Source organism: Diorhabda sublineata, chromosome 5 (assembly GCF_026230105.1).
Source record: "Diorhabda sublineata isolate icDioSubl1.1 chromosome 5, icDioSubl1.1, whole genome shotgun sequence".
Lineage (NCBI taxonomy): Eukaryota > Metazoa > Arthropoda > Insecta > Coleoptera > Chrysomelidae > Diorhabda > Diorhabda sublineata.
Genome location: NC_079478.1, coordinates 34,910,792 through 34,934,498, shown reverse-complemented (window position 1 = coordinate 34,934,498; position 23,707 = coordinate 34,910,792). Strand labels below are relative to the sequence as shown.

Genomic DNA, 23,707 nt, shown 5'->3' with positions numbered 1-23,707 from the left:
ATCACTTCCAAATGCATGTCATGTTCAACAAGATATACGACCAGAGAAAAGTACCAGAGGAATGGAAAGTAAGCATAACGATCCCCGTCTTTAAAAAAGGGGTTATAGAGGGTTCAGCCTCCTAAGCACGACTTCAAAATTACTAACAAAAATTATTGCAGAAGAAATCTCAAGTAGCGGCATGAGCGAAGAACAACAGAGATTTAGAAAAAATAGATCTAGCATAGACGCTATATTCATCTTAAGACAGATTGCCGAAAAGGCCATAGAGTACAATAAAACCGCGTTTATGTGCTTCATAGACTTAACAAAAGCATTTGACAGAGTGAGATTACATGACGTCATTGAGCTACTAAAAGAACGAGGCGTAAACCAAAGGGCTCCAGTAAAATGCCAGTATCAACAGGGATCAGACAAGGGGATAGTCTCAGCCCAATACTCTTCAAAATTATAATGGACGAAATCATAAAAGAAGTCAAAACGGCAGGCAGAGGATAATGAATGGGAAAACATGAGTTTAAGATAGTTTGCTACGCTGATGACGCGGTTGTGATATCCGAGGATGAGGATAATCTGCAAAAACTGCTACACAGATTTGAAACAGTTGCAGGAAAATTCAATATGATCATATCGACACAAAAGACACAATCCTTGACAATAGCGAGAGAACCAAGAAGATGCAAACAGGCAATTTATAATAAAAGTGTAGAGCTGGTTATGTCTTTTAAATATTTAGGAGTTAACATCACGAGCAATAGGAACTTGAAACAAGAAGTCAAAACGCAAACAACAACAGCATCTAGGATATCGGGATTCCTTCCAACCGTGATATGGAGGAATAAATTTTTAAGTATCGAAAGCAAAACTCGGATATATAAAACTTGTGTCAGACCAGTAATGACATACGCCATAGAAACGAGGGCGGAGACTGCAACTACTAAGCGGATTCTTAGAACAACTGAGATGAAGACATTACGTTCAATCACAGGGAAAACACTAAGAGACAGAATAAGGAACAATGAAATTAGAAGAATGTGTGACGTTCCGGATATAGTGAGATGGGCCAGAACTAGAAGAAGAGCATGGAGAGATCATGTCAATAGAATGGGCGACGATCGACTGGCGAAAATCGCAAAGGAAGAGAGACCCAATACAAGTTGACCACCTGGAAGACCACCAAAGCGCTGGTATGAGAGCTGGTCCTCGGAGTCACAACTTAGGCTGCCTCTTTGAAAACACAAGACATAGTCTTAAAATAAGAAGAAGAAGAAGAAGAAGAAGAAGAAGAAGAAGAAGAAGACTTCCTAATCTAATGTACACGTGAATAGTAGGGCCTTACATTCAACCTGATCTAGCAAATGTATAACAAAATAAGAAGGGACATAAATAACTTATTTAAAAACGTTTCAATTTCTATTCATAAAGTTGCTCTTGCCTCCATTGTGAAAATGGAGTGAGCTGTACCAAGGAATTAATAAAGTTTTAAATTACTACTATACACTTTTGAATCGAATCCAATCCTGTACTCCCTCGAGCAATTTGCAAATCTCACTATATTGCTTTTACTCTTTGGATATAAATGAGTAAGGCGCTTACGACGATGTAAATCTGAAAGTAATAAATATTTTTTATAGGTGACATTATTCAAATTAGGTAAGATTAAGTATAATATTCATATTCATTTAACATGGGGGGTTTCTACAAGGTCATTTAAAATAAAAAACAATGATAGGCTTGACATACGACACGGTTAATTGTTGAAATAAGAACGTATCGAGAAATCATTCATATGCAGATAAATATACAGTGTGGAATGATTATAATACATAAATAATATTCGACTGCGTCACTGGGTTTTTCTTTATATTTATGGGTCTTCTTCGTTATCTCACTATCACCAAAATAATACTAATAATAATAATAATAATAACGACGAAATACAGTGTTTTAGAGGAAAAGTACGAGGCATATTTTTTAAGTAAGTACCGTTTTCGAATTAAAAAAATAAGTGCAAAGATATCGCAATAATTTTATTTTTACATGAAAGCCTGTACCTTAATCAACTTTTCTACATAATTTCCGTGAATATCGAGGCACTTGTCATAATGTGGCACCAGTTTTTGAATACTTACCTCATAAAATTCTGCCGCCTGAGTTCTTGTTAACCACTGTATCACAACTGTTTTGACTTCGTTATCGTCTTGGAGACGCTGACCGCCCAGGTGTTTCTTCAAATGCAGGAACGCTGGACGCCAGATCAGGGATGTAGTGAGGATGATTACGAGGCCAAAACTCCACTAACAATACTCCTTTTCTGTCCCAAAAAACTGTGCATATGATTTTCCAGACAGAAATTGTTTGCTTAAACTTTTTGGGTGATGATGAATGTCGCCATTCCATGGATTGTTGTTTCTTCTTCTTCTCAGATCTCACAATGAATATCGATCGGTTTTACGCCTTTAACACTAAGAAATCGGCGGGACGATTGTCGGAGGCATCTTAAACACTCAGTAAACAACGTACACAATGAAGAATCAGACTGTAATGGCGTCAGTGCGTAGACAAGAGATGTAGGTAACCAGCGCGTATGTGAGGAACGCCGACCTTGGGGTTGCGGCGGCGGAATCTCAAAACGGTACTTACTTAAAAAATATGCGTCGTGCAATCCAGAACAAAAGACGTGGCAAGTTGAGTAAGGGTATCGTTTTGCTGCATGACAATGCAATTCAATGGGAAACTCTGGATTATCCCCCCTACAGCCCTGATCTGGCGCCAAGCGACTACCATTTATTCCTGCACTTGAAGAAACACCTGGGCTGTCATCGTCTTCAAGACGATAACGAAGTCAAAACAGTTGTGATACAGTGGTTAACAAGAAGTAGGCAAAATTTTATGAGGAGGGTATTCAAAAGCTGGTACCACGTTATTACAAGTGCCTCAATATTCACGGAAATTATGTAGAAAAGTAGATTAAGGTACAGGTTTTCATGTAAAAATAAAATTATTGCGATATGTTTGCACTTTTATTTTTTAATTCCAAAACGGCACTTACTTAAAAAATATGCCTCGTATTAATGATTTAACATCATTCAGTTATCAAAATTAACAAGATTTTCGTCAAAGTTTCTTCTTAGGGTTTACATATATAATTTAAGAGAAGACATTAAACAAACTTTTTCCATTAGAGAAATTACGTTTATATAATAAACTTTTTTCTTGCCCAAAGCAGAAAGAGCGTATTTTATCGCAGACAAATGTATTTTTTTTTTTTTTTGAAAACTAAATTTAAATTTTCTCGTGACGAATATGAATGGAGGCAATTATTTACATTTCTACATTTTGCGAAATAATAGTGTTTCTGCAGTTGACTTTCGCTACGGCCATTATGCTACTACAAAAGGGACAAAATTAACAACTACACACCACTTGCGCTAGAGTGAAATTTGAATAAAATTTATATAAAACAAGAGAAACGTTTAGGAGAGTGAGTCTAGTAAAGAATAAATTTAATATGTAATTAATTTGTGAATTCTATAATTATATATATAAATTGCTTTGTTAGGACGTGAAGACGCGTTTTTTTCTATCACCACTAGCCCTAAAGAACTTCCCGTTGAGGTGGTAAATACCCCTTGATCTCGAGGTCATAGTAAGCGAGTTTGGTGTGACCCGAAGATCCAAATTCCAATTAATGTTGATGATGTTGAATTGAGAAAACTTCCGCCCTGCAAGATATTGCCAAGAATTCCCAAAAATAGACACATGAATTAGCGCAAACTGAAAAAGAATTGAAGAAGACATTGAAAGTTGGGAGCTACCTCAATGGTGACAATGTCATCCGTATTAGACGTATTCTGGTGATGACAATGTTCAAGCCATCACAAATACGAAGTTTGATAGTGCCTGCTACATATGCAATGCAAAAATCCAACCAAAAAAATGTGAATACTCTCGAATTTGGAAAGTGTCATGCACGAACACGAAAAGAAACGTATTCGACAAGAGTTTCGGCATCAAAGGAAACTTCAAATAATGGCTAGAGGTTTTTTTGATAAGTGCAAAAACGGGAGTCGACGAAACTCATAAATACCAATGCAATTACCGACCCAGCTCCAAAGAAATAGCAGAAATGGCCATTGAGAAGTATTCATGGTAATACACGGTGCATAAAATTTTATTGCATTGTGCTGATTCGATTATTTCAGTCGGAAGAAGCACAAGAAAGTAGGACAAATGATTACAAAGCTTTCAGGATCAGTAACTCGCGGAAAATGTCTTGTATCATCCACCAACGAAGACGTGTTACACAAGCTACTTCGGATCAGCGATCAGATTGTTAATATAACTCAAAATCTTAATTTCCTTTTCAATTTAAACAACTTTTGACTTTAAATGAACTAGCTTCGATAAGAAGAATCTATTACGAACATTTCATAAATTTTTATTTTGCTAATTGTTTCTAAAACAGTTTATTTTGAGGTATGTTTTTGCTCTGAATCGAATGCGATCAACCCCAGGTATCTATGTTAATCAATTCTCGATTTATTGAATTTTTTCCGCTATTTCGTCATTCGGCCCCACTGTATGGAGCCCCACTATTCGACAGTCCAATTAACGTGTTCTCCTGATAAATCGTAGTTTAATTAAAGAAGGATTACTACGGATTACGATTTATTACTTTGATACTCTCTCATTCATATAAAAAGACTATAAAATGAAAATAGGAATAACAAGAAAAGCGTCCTTCAAGTAGGAAATCATAAAATTTAATTAAAAATTATATATTGCTTATGACATATGCCTTTCCACACTTTCCTAATATTTATTCTATTTTTTCGCTAAATTTAACTTTTCTCGTGACTAAAATAAATGAGACTCATTAGTTTTCATTCTTTTTTTACAAAGAATAATAGTCCTGCTGCTGTTTATTATCGCAATTAGTTTATATAGTATACAAATTTCACACCCGGAAGCTCTCATTTCAACTTCCATTTGCTATTACGAAATTTAATTTGAAATTAGCAATTATGAAGCTGTATGAGATTCCTACGACCATAATTTTTATTTAAATTGAATTCTGTCTATTCCAGTTATCTTTTTCATACTAATGTTTTACAAAGACTTTCGTACGTGTAATTGTGGATGTCATCTTTCTTCACGCATAATTTGGTTATTCCGTCAATGATGATAATGATATTTTCTATGGCTACAATGAAAGGAGCAGAAAAATTGGTCTGTCCCAAGGCAGGTACTGGCTCTAAGCCTTTGCACTGTCTACACCTCCAACTTTGAAGAAGCTTCTGTTGCTACCCACGATAGTGAACAGAAACTGGAACTAGCAAAACCTTCTAACAAAAAACCCAACGAACATGAAGTGTGTGGTTGACACCTAAGCAATACAAAATTCAAAATACTTATCTGCAAAGCCCTGGATGTCATCTTTCTTCACGCATAATTTGGTTATTCCGTCTATGATGATAATGATATTTTCTATGGCTACAATGAAAAGAGCAGAAAAATTGGTCTGTCCCAAGGCAGGTACTGGCTCTAAGCCTTTGCATTGTCTACACCTCCAACTCTGAAGAAGCTTCTGTTGCTACCCACGATAGTGAACAAAAACTTGAACTAGCAAAATCTTCTAATAAAAAACCCAACAACGAAGTGTGTGCTTGACACCTAAGCAATACAAAACTCAAAATACTTATCTGCAAAGCCCCGACCTCCAATATTGCGATGCCACAAAAATGAAAGTCTTGTTCTTCAACAGGATACTAAGTAGATTAACCAGCAGCACTCTTTGAACTACAACGCTCGGTTTGTGTTTCTCTCTGTCGTTGAGAAGAAGAAACAGCAACAACAGTGACCCCAACTTCGTAACACCATTAGCCCACCGTGTCTAAACTTGAAGAACATCGTCTTCATCATCTGTACTTTAAACTAATGAAGAGTTAAGTTGAGATTTGTAACTTTGGAGCCCTCCAAAACACTGCTCATTTGTAGATGTACACAAACTTACTTTTACCTAGGATAACAGCAGTAAATTTAAAATGGGTTCAATCTTACCAAGTGTATATTATCTCATAAAATAGATCTGATTCTGTGGTACAAAATTTACCAGAAATATCGCAGAAAATCAAAACTGTACCACACTACAACATCGTAATAATTATTTATTTTGTCTACCTATTCTTGTTTTCCGAAGAAATAAGTTCTGCGTAATGCATTCTACTAATCCAAAGAAAAAGATCCTCAATCAAAGGACCCTTCGACACTTCTAACTTCGTTTTATTATTTCAAGTTATTAACTTTATTGGATTGGGATTAAAGTGAGATTTGGAGAAGAAGCATCTCCGAACTGGATTATGGAAAAGAATGGGAAAATGTTAATTCGAGTAATGTCGAGAGTTGACAGTTTTACGAAAATCTCACTCTTAAAGAAATTGGTTTTTTTTTAAACAATTTATATGGAGGAAAATACAAATTTATTCTCCAGTACTCAAGGAACTTTTTATACAGCAATTTAGTCTTCTGAAGCTATAGGATAAGTTTGAAATAGTGATTCAGTTAAGGACACGTTGACTGAACGAGTTCTATTAAAAATTGAAGGGAATAAAGTTTTTTTAGTTTAGTCCTTAAATAGTGACTTCTAGGAGTTACTGAACTGCAGATGTCTTTTAGAAAAGAAGCAGACAAATCAGCCATTATTTCTAAAATTTCAAATTATTTCTATATAAACTAACATTAATATTTTGTCTGTATTCTCTACGTTTTTATCTATTACATAAATCAAACTTTTGTTTTAGTCAGAAAGAAACTCAATAATACAACTATCATATCCTCAAAGTTTTCAAATCCAATTAATTGAATTTTTTTAAGAAGACGTAAACAAAACAGATGCCGAGATGGATTTAATACAATAACTCAAAACCGGAAACAAATTTGATACAGTGTAATCTCTCTGGGGAGACTTTATTAATTTAAAACATGTCCCTTATTTAAGAGTTAATCTCTTGAAATACGAATAAATTCAAATGGAAATTAATGAACGTTCATTTTGTCAGTGCAGGACTCAAACTATATTGAATATTCTTTTACACACAATACTTACAATTGTTCTTACAGATGGCATTAAACATTCAGTTTCCAACTCAAAAATTGTTCAGTGTTAAGTTTTACTGGGTTTCACAGCTCACGCACCTTTCCTACCTTTTTTATAATACGATGCGTCCCTGTACTACACCTGATCTACAGGCTTTTGCAACAATGAGGCACACGTCCGGGATATTCACTTGATGATCACGCACTTATCATTGTTTTGGTTTACTATTTTTCTTCGATAAAAAGACTTTAGTCCGGTCGTTCGTGGCAAGATAAAAATAATCACCAACTGCAGCAACGACATTGTAATTCCATGAAAGGAAAATTTCTCCAAAGGCGGTCGTTTAAACAGCAATTAGGTGAGAAGTAACCAATTTTATGATCCTTCTATAATACCTTCACAGAATTGACGAAGCGAATGCTAGTTTGAACTGGAAGTTACTTCAACCTTGTCTGTTTTAGATGCTTTAGGCAACAACAGCATTTCGAAGCAGTCATCTGGTGGTAGATGGCTTGAGCTTTGAACATCTTGCTCTAATTTTAATTGTTAGAAATCTATTTTTTCTCTTGAAAAATTTCTGACTACATATCAAAAGTTCTGTCCACAAGAAGTGAACTCGCGAAAACAAAAAAATAAAACATAACCTTCCGAATTATTACCTACACATTCAGTGGTTTTTCAATTTAAAGTATCACAAGCAAGCGAAGCTTTCGACTCGTTATTTCCTACTAACTTTCCACGTTCTCTCTTCATTTTCTCGTCTTAAGAGGTAGGAAATTAAAAGTAGATTGTTCGGCGAACCGTTTTATTCAAGATCTGCAGACCGCGTCAGTTAACTATGGGGAGATATTTCTTTCATTTTTAAATTGTTAGAACGATATACGAGGATGGTTCCGGAAGCACCTGGCCCAAAATACAGAAATTTTGGAAAACAATATATTTATTTCTCAAACGTAATATCCCTTTCGCTCTATACACTTTTCCCAGCGATGTTTCATAAGTTCGATACCCTTTTTATAATAAGAATAATCAAGCACTTCAAAATAGCCACTAATTGTTGACATTATCTCTTTATTGTTGGAAAATATTTGATACCGAACCGTTTTTTGAAGTCTGGGCACAAAGAATAATCGGAGGGAGTTAAATCTGGCGAATAGGGTGCATGAAGTAGCAATTCAAACTTTAATTCATCAATTTTGGCCATTGCAATAACGGATGTGTGACCTGGTGCATTATCTTGATGAAACAACACTTTCTTCAAAGCCAAATGCGACCGATTTGTCTTGATTTCTCCGCTTTCAAGATAGTCAACGGAAATTATGCCGTGCGCATCACACAAAACCAACGCTTGGACTTTGCCTGTAGATGAAACGGTCTTCGTCTTCTTTGGAGCCGGTTCTTCCTTTTCAGTCCATTGTTTTGATTGTTATTTTATTTCGGGTGTGAAGTGATGGACCCACGTTTCATCCAATTATGTATGAATAACGAAATTGACCGTTTGTGAGTTCCAAATGCTTTCCCAGTTCTAGCCTTTTATCTTTGGAGATTTCGGTGCACCAGATTTTATGTTTAACCCCAGAAGACAACCTTATCTACTACGTGTGATAGAAGTAGAGTGAATTTTTCTTATAGCTATTGCTTCTAGATGAATTAAATATTTAGATTAATACAATACTAGTACCTAGTATTCAAAGGGGTGACTACAAATTTCATTTTGTATCTTATGTTAATAATAAACACCAGCGGGTGCGTTCCTCATCTTCGATCGATAGTAGTAAGATGAAACCCAACCAAAAATGAAAGAAAAAATAATTTATAGCGACTACACCTATGAAGCTGCTCATTTTTAAACTTCAAAAAACAAATGCAACAACCCCTCAGCATCAGTATTTTCCCACTGGTCTACCAGGGTCTACCATAATATGACAACGACCTGATTAACTTCCGAAGAACAATGAACGTGATCAGGGTTAGTTTCCGAACATTCAGATCATGATTGGGTTAATCCGAAATGACCTAATGACTCAACTATTATCTCTATTAACAATAGTTTCTATTAAAATGCATGAGGATGATGCAATTCAATACAAAAGAAATGATTTTCCTTTTTCTTCGTCAATCGAAAGTCTCGGTAAGGGTTTAGCACTATTTTTCAATAATCTCTCGAATAATCAGGTTCTTGCTCTTTCACAGATTGTCCGTAAATTATTTTCCGTTTTTCTTTTTTGTTATATAATCTTTCCAGATGCTTTGGCCCTGGTCTATTAGTCAAAATCCCGAAGAAGAAACATTATGAATAATTAAAACGCCCTAATCACTTAACCAATCAGCATAACCTAGATATTTCACACTCAATTTAAAAATCTTAAAACGATCGTTGATTTAAATGAAGAATTCCATAAATTATATGACGAAAATGGAGATAAATCCACGGCACAATCTGAAATCTGAATTCATTCGATATGCGCTGCAGGAATTTGAAATCATATTTATTTTATAGAACACCTTGCGGATCGAATAAGAACACAGAATCCGTCACAGTTAACTAGCTTCGTTTATATTCATCTGGAATATTCGAAAGCTGCAAGAAATAGAATAAAAATCGACGTGTCTCGTTTTTATTTTGGTTTTGTAGTAAGAAAATTTGTAAAAACATTAGGTCTGTTGCTGAAATATTCTATATTGAAGTAATATTGATATAAAAATACGCGTGGCAAACTCAAATAGAATTTGAATGCCTTGTATGGTGACTCTTCTTCTTCAATAACGACTCTCACAATTTTTTTTAACATTGTAGTGCAGCGGTTTTTGATAATTCGTGTGGAGGTGCTTGGAAAACTGCTACCACAGAGGATCTCGTTTTTATAGAGCAGTAATAGGAATTGCAGGAGATAGCTGACACATAAAACATTTAAAAATATCGCTTTGGTTGATCCTGCATGAAATTTTGGGCATGACAATGCTCTCGGGGTGTTTGCTCACTCAGATAACAAGCGCAACAATGAGACTCCTTCAGAGCAGCGTTTGACGCTGTTTAAGCTCAACCGAAAGGAGTTTCATGACATTCACTGAACCATGGATCTACTGGTACAGACCAGAAGTGAAAGAATAGTCGAAATAGTGGATCTCAGTCGGTGAATGTGCTCCAAAGAAAACGAAAATTGTTCTAGTGATGGGGTTCACTCCTACCACTTGATTATAGTAACAAGACTTTATTATACCGAATTATATCGGCCGATTTGACGCGGAATTGAAGAAAAAAACGGATCTTCCACCAATGATAACGCACCAACTCACACCTCGTTTCTCGCTATGGCCAAATTGGTCGAATTGAGCTACAAATTGCTGTCCCATGCACCATATTTTCCAGATTTGAACTTCTAAGACTTTTTTGGTTTCAAGCTTGAAATTATCACTAACCAGGTGAAAATTTGACTTAATGAAGAGGTTATTGGTGCCCCGGAGGTCGAGAAAACGTATTTTTCAGACGAGTTAAAGAAGCTTCTTCCGCATAACATCACTCTGATCAATACGATCCAATCACCAAAGAAAATATGTTACAAAAACAAAGAAAATTTATTTTTGTTAAGAGTTTCTGTTAGGTGAAGTGATTAAAAATGCACAACTTCTAAAAAATAGTTTCAAATCGTCAAAATCGACCTAAAAAAGTTTTTTTAATGGGAATCATAACATCTGGAAGTCATTTACAGATGTTCAATAATGTAATAGATGTCCTGAAGTACCTTAGAGGCGATCAATGAAATTTACTATCGCGATCGATGGAGTTCCACTGAACACGTCAATGTTCTATCAGTCAGTTACTCACTGAATCTTTAGAGTTGTTTATGAAAGGTAGTTCAATGTAGATTTGGGCTTTCTGGTCTTAATTTGGTCGGTATAGGGCCAAAAAAGCCAAAAACGAGGAAGAAACGATATTACAAACTGGGAAGCCTCTTCACTCATGAACATTTAGTACAAGTTCCGCGAGGTACTGGACCAGATGATTAAAAGAAAAGATCATCAGGAATATTTGGTGTTCATCTTGTAGCATCTGGTAAGAGCTTGTGATTCAAGAATATCAAGTAATGGATGTAGCACCTAGAGAGACGAAACATTATTTATGAGGTGCATAACCTCAACGCCCTTTCTCTTATCTCACCTAAACATATAAAATATCGTTTTTAAGATCCTAAATTCTGGGTTCTAATCGACTAGTATTAGAACTAACAAAAAGCTGATAGAAAAAATCTGGTGGTATTTCTGAAATTATCTATAGCTAGCTATCGAAGTAACTATTCTTTTTGATAGCTTGAGGTCCAATAATCCCTATCGAAAAAAGTACGTATCTAATACAAAATATTTTTATTTATAGTATAAAGCAACACGATTCATTAAATGTTTCCAAATTGCAAAATATTTCGCTAATCCTGGCCTAATACTCATTAGCGCATTTCAATATGCACCAACTTCTTCATAAATGCAAACGATGTGACTTGAATGTTTATTATCCAACCAATTATTCCAGTGTTCATTCCGACTATGATTATTGATCAGATTCTGTTAGGAAACGTGAAATAAATGTTGATTGCAGACTCCCACACACTTTTCGACGATTGTAGCGAATTTCCATGAATGTAGAATTTAACGGTTTCGAGATCTTATAGAATCAATTCAAATATTGTAACGCCCACAAGGAATTTTGAGTGATTGAAGAAATATCAGTTTAAATAACTTGGTGTATGCCTTTATTAATTACTAAAAGACGCAACAGATGTAAGATGAGGGCTTTATACATTTTAACTAGCTAAATTATTTTGCAAATAATATCTAATTGTGAAATGAGTATTAGTTAAATATAGAATTTGAAGTAAATACCTAGAGATGGCGATGGTTGTTTGGAAAATACCAATGGATTAGAAAGTACACAATTTATAATTCAGTATTTGTTTGGCAGCTATCGATAGTGAACGTTTCCATCGTGATTGTTAATGTTTCACAGAAATAAATCCGGATTTTTGGACCACGGACGAAATTTGGGACCATCACTTCACACCCGAAGCAAAAAAACAATCAAAACAATGGATTGAAAAAGGGAGAATCGGCTCCAAATAAGACAAAGACCGTTCCATCTGCAGGCAAGGTCATGGCGTCGGTTTTTCGGCTCATCGACTATAATGGAAAAGGAAAAACTATCAACGTCGAGTATTATGCGAACTTAGTACAACGTTTTATCGAAGAAATCAAGCAAAAACGGCCGCATTTAATTAAGAAGAAAATAATGTTTCATCAAGACAATGCACTAGGTCACACATCCGTTATCGCAATGGCCAAAATTGATGAATTTAAGTTTGAATTACCGCCTCCTAATGCACCCTATTCACCAGATTCAACCCCCTCTGATTATTTTCTGTTTCCAGATTTGAAAAAAATGTTCGTTGGTCAAAGATTTTCCATAAATGAAGAGGTGATGTCCACAGTTAATGGCTATTCTAAAGAGGTTAACATCTCTGGGCAAAGTTTATTGATCTAAAAGAAGATTATGTTGAAAACTAAGTATTTTTATTTCCAAATGGGCCTGGTACTTCTGGGATCATCATCGTACATAGAGCACCAACATGTTAAATGGAAAGTTACTCAAATTCGGAGCGAGTTAAGAGAAGAAAAGTAAAGGAATTAAGTGTGAATATGCCAATAATAGACAAAGCCACAAGAAGACGACGATTCATCAGAAGAAAAAAGACTTTGATAAAATTCAAGTAGTAAGTTGAGACGAATTTATCCGTTGAAACAACCAAGCTCACAACCAAATTAGTTTGTTCTCCACGTCTTCGGACATCACAAAAGAAGAAATCAATTATGTAAAGAATAGTGTAAACTCATTAAACTTGACGAAAGTTGACCTCAATGGAGAGAATTTTTTTTTCAACATAGTTTTAAAATGACTATGGTTGACGGAAAGGTCTGCAATGCAGCTACAGACACCAAATCGACCAGCAGATGTTAAATATGTGGAGCTACATCAAAAGATATTAATGATTTAACAAAAAAAAAAGATGTACGCCCTGAAGCTCTTGAATTTGACCTTCTAGAAAAGCAGAAGAAACTTGATATTCAGCAAAGATTTAGAGAGGAGACAGTTCTCTTAGTCGATATGCCAAAAAGTAACTTCGGAAACACAAACGATGGAAATACCAGCAGAAGATTCTTCGAGAACCCTGATTTGGCTGCAGAAATCTCTGGGATAAGTTATGACTTGATTATTAGATTAAAAGTGATATTAGAAGCCATATCAAGCGGCCATAAGATTGACGTAGCAAAATATGATAAATACGCCATGGAAACTGCGAAACTATTTGTTGAGTTATATGGCTGGCATCCTATGACTCCAACGATGCATAAGGTCTTAATTCATGGAGCTTCAATAATAGAAAATTCGTTGTTGCCGATAGGGCAACTTTCGGAAGAAGCTGCTGTGGCCCGCAATAAACATTTTAGGTCTTATCGCCTAAACTTTGCTCGCAAGTTTTCGAGGGAAGAATGCAACTTAGATATTTATCATAGGTTACTATTAACATCCGACCCATTTATTAGTTCCATGAGGAAATCGCTTCAAAATTATTTTTGCCTGAGACAATGCAGCTATTGATTACTGCTGAACCAAACCGACCAATGGAAATTGATGAAAGCGGCGAAAATTTAAATGTAGATGAATAAGTCTCCAATGTATGATTGATTATTTTTAGTGATTATCTATTTAGTTTATGTAACTTTAATATTGTATAACGAATGTAAAGATCTTTTTAATAATATATTTACTTACTTATTAGAACAAAATAAACTTTGTTTAAAAATACATACCTAAAAGTATTACTAAAACGTAGACAGCTGTCCCTCCATGGGGAAAGCCTCGAGTATGTCATATGTATTTTCAATATAATATTAAAAAACACTTTGAAATCAACTACGATCTCGAATGAAATATTTTTTGATAAAAAATCACAAGTAGGTGCGCCTAACCACCGTGCACCAACAAATAAAATAATTTTGGCCGCCTAAATCCTGAAAAACGAGTTATACAAATAAATGTATAAGTTTCGTTTCTGAATTTTATGTACCTATACAATGTAAAAGAATCACCCCCCGTATAAATAACGGTTTATTGCAATTGAGTTTACAATTATTCACTTCATTAATCATTATAATTTTAGATGCGATCTCAAACATATTGTCTATTATGTTAGAGACATATATACATACGTATCAGGCAGTAAACAATAATGTCTGTCTTCTTTATTATGTATCTTGACATTTCTTCTATTTACCGTAAATTTTTACGTATATATGCAACATTGTTGTTTATTTTTACGAATTGTAATATGCGGGAAACCGTATAACTGCACCCATCGACAAAAAAAACTTTAATTTGCGTGTATTCTCAATAAATACAAAGAGCTATACGATGCCATGTTTCATGCGCATTTTGTAAAATGACATGGAAACAATGTGATCGAAAGTAATAACGTTTTCATAAGAACGTGACTCAAATACCGAAGCGTTGTGGTTGGTCAGGATATTAAAATATTTACGACCCTGATACTGTCATTTTATAATATATTTCTGAGTCAAATGACCTATGGTTTCTTAAGTTTAGTATTAAATTTAATTTAAACGTGATTTTAGTACCGTGGTAACCGGAACGGCCCTCATTCATATTTCATCCTGCCCTCCTAAGATAAGACAACTACTAAAATTTAATACATCCCTAAATATATACTGGAACAGCGATTTCTAAATATTATTAATTCCATTCATTATGAAGGATGCTACTTAAGTTTTCAGATATGGCAACATTGTTGTGAATATGTTAAATCTGACATCACCGATTAAAGTTTGACATTTTTAACGGTTATTGTCATACGAGTGCCATTTGAATTGTTTCAAATACTTGATCCGATGAGTTTCTATTCGACGTGGATTAAACCAACTCGCTTCGACTTTTGTGGATGAAGCACCATCTCTAGCCTCTAGGTCGTCCAAAATCCTGAAAACATCTTTGCTGTGCTAAAACTGATATTGCAAGGTTGTCATGTGACACATCGTGTGATTGAGGGCATTTGTTAAGCAGACAAGTTGTGTACAAAACTCCAATAATCGCCTAATCCATTAGATATTAGTCTGTATAATGGAATATAACTTATATAATTGAAATATTTTGTTGATGCTAATATTGGGGTCTCGTGTTAGTTAATAATTGTAATTGTGTCAATGATCTGTGTCATCAAGAAACATTAATTCTAATAAAAAGAATCAGTAAGATGATTGAGGCTTTAGAAACAAAAATACAAAAGCTGACTCAAAAGTAAGTTAGACGATGGACTGTTACCAGATCCAGATGCAAATATAGATCGAATCGAGTGGGAAATCTTGGTGCCTGGTGGAACGATCAAGGTTTAGAGTACTTCTAAATCATGCCAGATGGTCGAGCTATAGTATATAGTTGACAGCCGATGCGAAGGTAAGAGGTTTTATCCAGATTGAGTTAACCGAAAATGATTCAAAGAAGATGTTGAAAAAGGAGGACAATTTTTTGCATCTACTCTTAAAGAATAGTTTTATCAAGGTTAAACCAAAATAAAACGGGTTATGATTCGAATATTAATGCTTTCTTATAAAATTTTTGAGACAACCTCTAAATAGATATGCAAAAATTTGAGGATTTCTCTCTCAAATCTAGATATTAATATTCTGAAACTGATCTACGTGAAAATAATAATCTTAATATCTTAATTTTTCAAATCTATATAATAATTTTCTATCTTCTACGAGGGTTATTCATAAAATAGAGTTGGCAACTTTATTTTATTGACAACCCTCGTGGTATAGACCGTTTTTTTTGTACCTTAGCCCTTCTAAAATACGTATGCCTCCTTTTTATAACATATATAATGTTTAATATTAAAAACTACTTCGTTCGATCAAGAAACTCAAATGATACGTGGCAACAATTTTCTTATATATTTGACTGATTTTGGGTACGTGATTTCTGTTTCTTCACAAAGCCTTTTTATCGCTCCTTTTATGTTAAATAAAGTTTTGACTTTTCTTTTCGCAAATTTACGAGTGTTTCTTGATATTGCATATTTGAGATAACAAAAAAAAATCATTAAAATTAATATTTCTGGAGCCAATGAAAGTACTGAAAGATTTTGTTTCTGTCAAAATGAAACCAAATATCTTCGCTTTTGCTTCAAGACATTTCTTTGCTATTTGAAACTGCTCCATCGATTATTATTAACATTTTTGTTGCTTGAAAAACCATATTTTCAAGTCGTCATCTTACTTCACAAAAAAAATTGAAAAGTCGCTCACATTTGGCATTAGCTTTAATTAGTAATCGTACGTCGTTTAGAACAAACGAGATGTTTTTAGAGAGTTTTCTCGATGAATAATACAATGCACAAGAACGAAAGGGTTAAGCTCGTGTCGAGTCCATTTTAGAATTGCCCTTTTAACAATAAAATTGCCCCTCCGTGGGGCGTTTCACCACCGCTTTAGACAGAAAGAAAATTTTTTCACAATAACGTTCACTTAAGTAGAAAAAACTTTTATGGTATATTGAAAATCCTCATAATATATATTCACCAGGTGAAATGTAATTTGCCATAATTCGATTTGCATGGATTTTATAACGAATGGTCATCGCTTCCCAACCAAATTGCTAATGAATCAAAAACGTGTAGACAAGCGACGCATTCCTAATTAATTTTCTCGAAGATCGTGTTGCTTCTTACAATGGCATACTCGTAAATTACTAAGCAGATATTTTTAAATTCATAATGACTTGACTGAAAAACATAAAAAAATCCCTTTTTTCCCTTCTTGTACCTTTTTATATGTTTTTTCTTGATAAATCGCCTCGATTTCAGTTTCAATAAACTGGTAAAAACTGGTGCTACGATCTATTTCCATCTTTATGTCAAAATTACTGAATAAATTAAAGTTTTCTGCATTTCTCAATTTCTCGTGATAATTCCTAACCCATTTTCTATATTTTCCAATTTTCTAATTCTATGTTTCTAAAGAAATATGAACCATTGTGAATGATAGAAGAAGAAATAAGGCTTCTTCATCGAGTATAATCGTTATACGGCTATCCACTTAAGAACCCGGAGCGTGACCTTTAACTACCTACTTCACGTTCAGAATTAGTTAACGGCTCAATATTGTACGAGGCAAAAAAATGTACAATCACTTGCCAATTGAAATCAAATCTATATCATCTTTTCCCGCATTCCGCAATAATTTGAGGGCATATTTACTAGAAAGTGCTATATAAACTTCTATTCTAATAATAATATTTAATTCCGGGCATGCTGCATACTTGTTTAATTTTTGCTATAGACTTATATATAATTATTACCTATTAACTATAATTTCATTACTCATTGTTGTTTTCTTTTGTATATTGAAATTTTATTGTATTTTTATCTTTATTTAGTTATTTGTATGTTTGTTTTTTAGTTTTTACAAGCTTTCGTCTACAAATTGTAAGAATTTTTTGACAATAAAACATTTTTCTCTCACTCAATCAATTCATGATGTGTGTTTTCATTTCCCAGGACTTTCACAAAGTTGTAAATTTTGTAAAATATATTTTCACTTCAAGATGAACAGTTTGCGCAATCTCAGAATTTTCTTGTTCTGAAAATATTTCAAATTTTCTATATAACCCATTTTTGATACTAACCTGTATAAGAAACGTATCATACACACAATGACAACCTTTATATACACTGTATTTCCCACGTTTTTTTTTTCACAAATAAAGAAATAAAACTAGTGTGTGACTTTTTTTAAGTAAAACAACCAGCGAATTTCGTAAATCGATGCGAATTAGCAAAGTTAGTGAGTTCTCTAGTGTTCGTTAAGTGTTAGGAGTTTGAAAGAAGTCGAAAACAAAAGTTAGCTGAAAGGGAAATGAACGCCAGCGAGCAAAAACTCAGGAAAACAACCAAATCTAATGAAATTTCAATTGTAGAAGCTAAAATTGATGAAACACAATAAACAAAACTCATTTCTTAACATACAAGATCTCTCTAAAAAAGGTTTACATTTAAAAAATTCTTGAAATTATTGAAAAAATCAGATTTGGCATAAGCCAGCATGGTTAAATCGTGGATGCCAACTTGTGTTACCTCTCCTGGAGATCAATTTACTAGGAAACATTTCATGAACTCGTGTCTGAGATCTATTGGACGTGTATGAAGTTGATCCGTCTTGCTGGAACTTTTTGTTTTTTGGATTTATTGTGAGCTTTATCCGAAAACAACGCTTAATCGTCTGGTTTACGAATTTAAGCCTCCAACAACTATCTTGAACCTAAAATTCTTGCACCAATTATATTTTGTAAAGGTGTAATCCAAAATCTTTCTGTAAAATGCGAAATAGACAAGTCAGAGTCGGCAAAAACAAGTTAAAACCGTTCTAGAAGACTCCGGATTTTGGTTTCTCCAGAGTCGATCAGGTCTCGAACTAGTTTTCAATTAGGCCTGGTGCATAATCCCTGGAATACTAAATCTTCCTCGGTTCGACTACCTGTGCCGAATAATTTATGGTATACCCTTTGAATCAAGTAGGAGCAAGGACCGTTAAACTAACAAGTAAACTGTGTTCTTCATTTTGACGAACACATTGGCTTGAAACTCAGAAAGTCGCTGAACTAATCGAGGAAATTGAAATCGGAGAGGAAAAAAAACAAGATTGTGGAAAGAAGAGAAAGCGAAAGTCTCCAAGAATATCATTTTATGAAGATAAGAGCTGCTCGGCAGTATAAAAGAGAGGTTCAAGTGAATATATGCTTCAACCAGGTCTTGAAGACTTAGAAGGCAAAAACGGAAAGAAATGGAAGACGTCTAGCTTGGTGAGATCTGGAAAAACGCGGAGTATTGATGTTGACCACTCAAGACAAGGCCCTACCCCTCAAACTGGATACAGTGACGACATTCTGGAAGTAATTCTTCGTTTCACCAATATAGAGATATTCATATTTCATATACTGCCATAATTGTTCTAAAAATAAGCGGAAAAGAAAGCCATTGGCAAGGATTGATTACATGTGTGAATTGTCGGACAAACTGACCGATGCTTGGTTGAGAAAAAGAAGGGATCTACCCGCACAACACCGAAGTATCAAGGATAGGATTGACGCAGCAATTGGAACTACAACTTCAGTTCTTCGGGTAGCACCTGCAGCAGAAAGAAAAGAGACGCATATGCTCTAAATGCGACTACAAACTCCGAAGAATGACAAAAAGGTCTTATAGGAGTTGTTCCTTAGCAATACTTGCTGTTTAATTTGATAAGATCTGATTACAGATAGACGATTACCCTGACAATGAACGTAAAGAATTGGTGGCTTCCCAAATCAGCAAAATTTATCTTTAAATGTTTTTCATTTTGTTTGGGGTTAGTTGGAACACGTTCTATATACCTTTAGAAGAGCCATACAAAAAATGTGAGATTTCCATACCAAAGCCCTTTTCTCCGCTAGATTATCAATCATATTACTCTGTTACTTTCATTTCAGTAACTAAACTAAGAATATGAATTATCTACGTATATGTGTACAGTTACGACCCTTTTATGATATTTTTCTTGATATTTATTATCAATTAATAACATGTTTATCTTATATCAGGCTAGTTCGGATATGAACCACAAAACCTTCTCAATACGACAGTAATTGTCTGTCATATGGCCTACTGGGTTTTTATCGTCAATAAATTTCGTAAAAAGAGACAGTATTTTCCGGTGTGGTAATAGTGGTTTCAAGATTAACTAATAGGTCCAAGATATGGACAAATAAATTCACGTGTTGCTGGCAATTGCAAGGAGATTCTTAACTGCTGACTGGTTTCTCTAATTTCGCATCTCATCAGAATGATGCCAGAACCTATCAATTAGAATCAATAACATTTTTTTTTGATAAATCGAAGAAATAGTTTTGTGAGAAGCCATATGTCTCATTTGAATTATTTCGCAAACAAATACGTAGTTTGATCAAGTTTCACCTTAAGCAACTATTTAGATTTTCATGCTAGAGACTTTTTCTCGATAAATGTTGAGCAGTATTAGTAATACACACCTTGTAAAGCAATACATTCACTTGTATCAATCAACTATATCCTAACAAATCAATATGAAGTGCTAAAAACAATAAAAAACCTTTCACCCATTTATCTTCATCAATAAAATATTCCTGTAAAATTATATTGGACGCACCTCGTATATAAAAAAAATGGATTCTATATTAATAGTTCAATTTCATCTCACTTGTAGTTTACGATTGAAAATATGGATGGCACGAAGAACTACATAGCAGTGCTACTAGTATATAGTTGCACCGCTCTGATGAGATACAATAATATCATAACCGGTCGACAGTTATAACTCACTCCTCGTTACGAACCATTGGGGGTGGACAAATTCTTCGGAAGAGTTGTGTGTCATTTAATATTTGTAGTGCCACTAGCCAGGAAAGTAGTTGTTTCCTCTAGGGCCAAGACAAGTTTTGACAGGCTATAAGAATAGAAGTATTCATAGAATCTTTATAAGAAGAGAAAAGCGTGAGGTTCGAAATTCTAAAATTTGAAGATTAAAATCACTATTCTAAAGTCGTATAGAGTCTACGTCTTATAATACGATACTAAGTTTTTAGCAGGTCTGTTTAGACGCTTTTTAAGCCTATTACTATAATTTTCATTTAATATTTTGATTTCTTAACCGAGTCAACATTCAGATCACGAGCGATAGCACGAACAAACCAACGAGCATCGGTGATTACTCTAAGGCCCTCCGCACACGGGTCGACTCATTTACAATTTGAGTTTGTAACTTGACTGCGCATTCTAGCAGTAGTGAGTCTGAGGAAGATATCATAGATTACTACCAGTACAGACGGTATCGTAGAGAAGGAGGAAGGAAATATTGGTGTCATCCGTATATTGATTGATTGAGATTGATCACTTATTTTAAATAATATTAGCCTTCCGAACGTGTGGTCTTCTATTGTACGGCACGCAACTACGCGACTGAGATTGCAGGCGACCGGGAGTCAGCGTTGCGTGCAACTCATGCGATTCACGTTGCCAACTGGATTTGAGTTGACGACTGGCAGTTAGCGCGTGTGAGGACTCCCACTGTGAAACACAGACAGGATTGCGCGCGACTCCCCGACCCGCGTGCGTTGCTTGAAACCTTTAGATAATTTCTATATTCGAGTTTGATGCCGAGACCCAGAATTGCACTCCACATGACCAGATTGGTTTGAGAATAACTTTGTATAACAAGACCTTGTATTCTAGAGGTAGCTTGGAGTTTCCGAAAGTCCAGTAGAGTTTATGCAGCTTGAGTCCAAGTCCTTTTAGCGGAGATGTGTTTTTTTACGTTAGTCTTCGTTCCAAGCGAATTCCGAGGTATTTCACGTCTTCTCGTTGTTGTATTTCCTTGCCGTTTAGACTTACCATTGACTTTTATTCTCCACAATTTTATCCATTCTTGTAAACTATCCAGGTTTGATTGTAAAAGTTGGGATGCTATTTGAGGGTCTTCGTGTTCGTTGTTAGAAATAGGCGAGTTCAACGTGTATACTAGGTAAAGAAGAGGACCCAGTACACTTCCCTGCGGCACTCCAGTTTTTATGGGATGCAGCTACGAATGTTAATCATGGTATTTAACTAGGAATTGGCGGTTAGTTAAATAGGATTTAAGGATGAGGAAGAGATTAAGCAAAAAGAGCTTTTCAATCTTATACAATAGTCTAATATGCTAAACTTTGTCAAAAGCCTGGCTTACATCCAAGAACGCAGCCGAGTAGTACTTTTTATGTGTAGGCATTGCATTATTTTGTCAAATTATGAAATTAAAACTTTAACAAGCATCTTGAAACCACGATTTAAGAGAATAAGTTACTGGTTGTTAAATATCCATCGAGGAACATGATAAAGAGTAAAATATTACTAAAATCGTATAAGCCAAAGAGAAATGTGATAAAATTCATTGAATGAAAGGAATGTTACACGAAACAAGCATTGAAGAAATGCAAAAAGCAATTAATGAAGAGTAACTCAAAATTATTTTTTGACTTTGCTCCAAATAAAATGATTCACTTCTTATGTAAATATAAAATTAATCTCAATTGTATATAGTACTAACTACGTTTTTTTAGTTTGACTAATAGTGTTTCCTAGCGCTTGTCGTAGTTCGAAATTCCATTTCCATCCTTGTACTCAATGTGTCTAATTTAAAACTTTCATTTATTTTCACTTTGTAATCACCAATCGCCATTTTAGTTCCTGCAGATATTTAACTTGCAGATTAACCACAGGCCTTAATGCATGCGAAACATGACTGCTATCTCTTAATAATGATTCCTTAATTACGAAATTGTTGATACCCTGGTGAGATTAGAGACAGTTGTCGATTTTTATAGCGTTTATTTTTCTTTAATTCTCGTTTATCCGTTCACCATGGTACTTTGTTCTCTTTAGATTTAGATAATTAAATACAAATTTAAACTTCACGCAAATTGCAAATAGTTGTGGTCGAATGCGGATACTTTCAAAAAGAAATTCTGGAAACTAAAATTAAGTACAACTTTTGACATTAATAATGAACTTGCAAACAATTCGGGAGTGAGTAAATGAAGCGAAAACAATGCTGTGTCATTGTAGTGTATTTGAGAGAATAAATAATTCTACACTACTTTCTGAAAGCTAGAGGCGGCTTATGTCCAATGATTAACAATCCGTTACTTTCACAGGGACAACCTGTACAATTTAAAGATAGCAAAAATTAATTTTTCAATCTATTTTCAACAAAAACGTACTCTGATTAACTCTATATGGTTTAGGAGTTACGAAGATTTTTAGATCGTTGTAGTTTCGAAGTTTTTAGATAGCGAAATTCGGTACCATTTTCTGAACACCCTATATAAATTTTTGTCAAGGTTTTCACATATTTTTAAAACTGTAATTGTTATTTATATAAATCCCAATAATATTAGAGCTGCTGACTCCCTCAAACTTAGAAATATAATTTTTTTATTGGAGGGCTGTGAAGGGTGTTCAAAAATTTCGAAATTGTAAAATAATTAAAAAATGGTGGACTTTAGGCATATTGTGCCTCATATAAAGTTATATTGAAATTTCGCGTAGATTCCAAAAATTTGATAAAAACCATAGCATTCCGTTTGAAATAACGTAGTTTGGGTTCAGTTTCAGAAAACCCATGCAAGCAAATTTTCAGAACACTAGTCGCAGTACTTTCCCATATACATATCGACTCAGATCGTCGTGAAGGACCCTGTACATACCAAGAAAACCGTTCGCCATAAAGAGATATTCTGAAAAAAAATATCATAAATTATAATTATTTATTTAAAATCGCAACTTTAAACGCCTGTAACTCAGAAACGAGAGGTCGTGCGAGAATTTTTTTATGTCACAACATAAATTTCGCGCCATCTACTCCCAAATATTTTGTACGGAACACCCTGGATGTATATTTAAAAATAAACTTGGTGCTTAATCAGATCTACAAAGATCGTTA

General features: G+C 34.5%; 1 protein-coding gene across 1 annotated transcript in view; it reads right to left on the bottom strand.

Annotated features, from left to right (window-relative positions):
• Positions 1 to 23,707, bottom strand: part of LOC130444462 (netrin-1-like) — a 228,205-nt gene that overhangs the window by 46,402 nt on the left and 158,096 nt on the right. The gene's annotated exons all lie outside the window — the stretch shown is intronic.